This window comes from Colobus angolensis, unplaced genomic scaffold, assembly GCF_000951035.1.
Source record: "Colobus angolensis palliatus isolate OR3802 unplaced genomic scaffold, Cang.pa_1.0 Scaffold13, whole genome shotgun sequence".
Taxonomy (NCBI): Eukaryota; Metazoa; Chordata; class Mammalia; order Primates; family Cercopithecidae; genus Colobus; species Colobus angolensis.
Genome location: NW_012114252.1, coordinates 23,688,871 through 23,691,521, shown reverse-complemented (window position 1 = coordinate 23,691,521; position 2,651 = coordinate 23,688,871).

The following is a 2,651-nucleotide window of genomic DNA, read 5'->3' as shown; positions in this document are numbered from 1 at the left end:
CAGGAGTTCGAGACCAGCCTGGCCAACATAGTGAAACCCCATCTCTACTAAAAATACAAAAAATTAGCCAGGCGTGGTGGCGGGCACCTGTAATCCCAGCTACTCGGGAGGCTGAGACAGGAGAATCGCTTGAACCCGGGAGGTGGAGGTTGCAGTGAGCCAAGATCGCACCATTGCACTCCAGCCTGGGCAACAGTGCAAGACTCCATTAAAAAAAAAGAGAGAGATTAGTTAAATAAAGTATGGTGTCTTATTCAGTGAAATAAGCAGTCATTTAAAATTAGCTGAGGAAGAACTTTGTGAAATGGAAAATATTGTACCATTTAATATTTAAAATCCGATATAAGGCCGGGCGCAGTGACTCATGCTTGTAATTCCAGCACTTTGGGAGGCCAAGGAGGGCGGATCACCTGAGGTCAGGAGTTCAAGACCAGCCCAGCCAACATGGTGAAACCCCATCTCTACTAAAAATACAAAAATTAGCTGCACCTGGTGGCGGTGAGCTCCTGTAATCCCAGCTACTCAGGAGGCTGAGGCAGGAGAACCTACCCAGGAGGCAGAGGTTGCAGCGAGCTGAGATGGCGCCATTGCACTCCAACCTGGGCAACAAGAGTGAAACTCCACCTCAAAAAGAAAAACAAAAATAGCCAATATAAAATAGTAGATCCAAATACGTAAATACCTATGAAGGGGGCAAAGGAAGAGAAGTGCAAAGAAAGGTGAGCAGTGATTATCCACGTACACCGGATGTGTAGGTATGTTTTCCTGTCGTTATCTGTCACTGCTTTCTGCGTTAATTTAAATGCATTTGCATAACTTTCAGGATCAGAAAATAAAGGCCTATGTGTGACCCTGGGGGCGGGATGGAGGCCCAGTGCCTCTGTTGCCGGCTGGGTGGCTTTGCCCGTGTCGCCAGGCTTCTCCAGGGCTCGGCTTCCCGCCTCTCCGTTGGGGACCGCACAGGTCACTGGGGGAGGTTCTGAGGGCGGCAGGTCTCTGGGAGGGTTGTCACCGTCGGTGCGCAGGGGAGCGGCAGGTCCCTCCTGCACCTGCAGGGACAGGCCTCCGGCTGCACCGTTCCGCGCCCGCCTCCCCGGCGCCCGCCTCGTCGGATGCCTCCTGCCCGAGCCCGCCAGGGGGCGCTGCCGGGACGGCGGCCGCTGCGAGAGGAAGCCCCGGTAGTCCGGTAGTTACCACCTCCCGACGCCGCCGGGAGCCACCGGGGTGGGCGGGAGCCGCGGCGGCGCGCAGCCTCCCAGCGCCCTAAGGGACGGCTGCCTTCCCCAGAGCCGGGGACACAGGCGCACGCGCGGGGACCTCGGCGCTGGCCTCCGGGCTGCTCGAGCCCCTCCCTGGTGTGGAGCGGCGGTGGTGACCTCCTTGTGAATTACGGGAGGGGCGGCCTTGGCATCAGGACCTGGAACCCGGAGGGGCTGCCAGGCTTCCAGTCGTGGCCTTGCCACCGGAGGTCACGTGGTGTTTCCAGATTTCCTTAGTGTGTGCGTGTGTGGGTCCCTGTGTTGTGCAGGGCCATGCCTACTTGGTGTGTGTGCATGTGTGCGTGAGTGAATGTGTATGTGTGGGTCCCTGTGTTGTGGAGGGCTGTGTCTGGGAGGTGTGTGTGCACACGCGTGTGTGCATGAGAGTGTGTGCGTGAGTGGGTCCCTGTGTTGTGGAGGGCTGTGTCTGGGAGGTGTGTGTGCACACGCGTGTGTGCATGAGAGTGAGTGTGTGCGTGAGTGGGTCCCTGTGTTGTGGAGGGCTGTGTCTGGGCAGGCTGTGTGCACACATGTATACATGAGAATGTATGCATCCGTGGGTCCCTGTGTTGTGTAGGGCCGTGTCCGCTTGGTGTGTGTGCACACGCGTGTGTGCATGAGTGTGTATGTGTGGGTCCCTGTGTTGTGGTGGGCTGTGTCTGGGTGGTGTGTGTGCACACGCGTGTGTGCATGAGAGTGAGTGTGTGCGTGAGTGGGTCCCTGTGTTGTGTAAGGCTGTGTCTGGGCAGGTTGTGTGCGCACCCATGTGCCCGCGTGATGTGCACTGGGGCACTTGTCCGTGTAGTAGAGGTGGAGGCCTGTGTGTCCATGTGTGCACCTGTGTGTGCAGGTGCGTGTACCACAGTCTTCTCTTCCCTAAAATAGTAATACTGGGACCTACCGTATGGGGCTGTTGTGACTGTGTGTGGCACTCCATGTGGGGTGGCACAGCAGTGCCCGTGTTGCTGTCACAGGGTGGCCCAGCCAGGCGCTGATCCGGCCACTCTGCCAGTTGGGCTGACTGTACGTCCTCTCCGTAGAGAGGAGAAGCCTGGTGGCGTCAGGTCCGGGCTCCTGAGCCCCTGAGCCAACCGACTGATGGTCCCTGGGAGACAGCCCCCAACCTGCTCCTGCCCCCACACCTGAAAGGCTCATTGTGTGGGTTTGCTCTGCTCCACGGGGATGTAAAACCCACCCTTTTTCCGTGTTCTCCTATCTGTGGGAAGGTCATGGTGCCAGGGATACTTTTTTTTTCTTTTTTTGAGACCGAGCTTCACTCTTATTGCCCAGGCTGGAGTGCAATGGCGTGATCTCGGCTCACTGCAACCTCCGCCTCCCGGGTTCAAGCAATTCTCCTGCCTCAGCCTCCTGTGTAGCTGTGATTATAGGGGT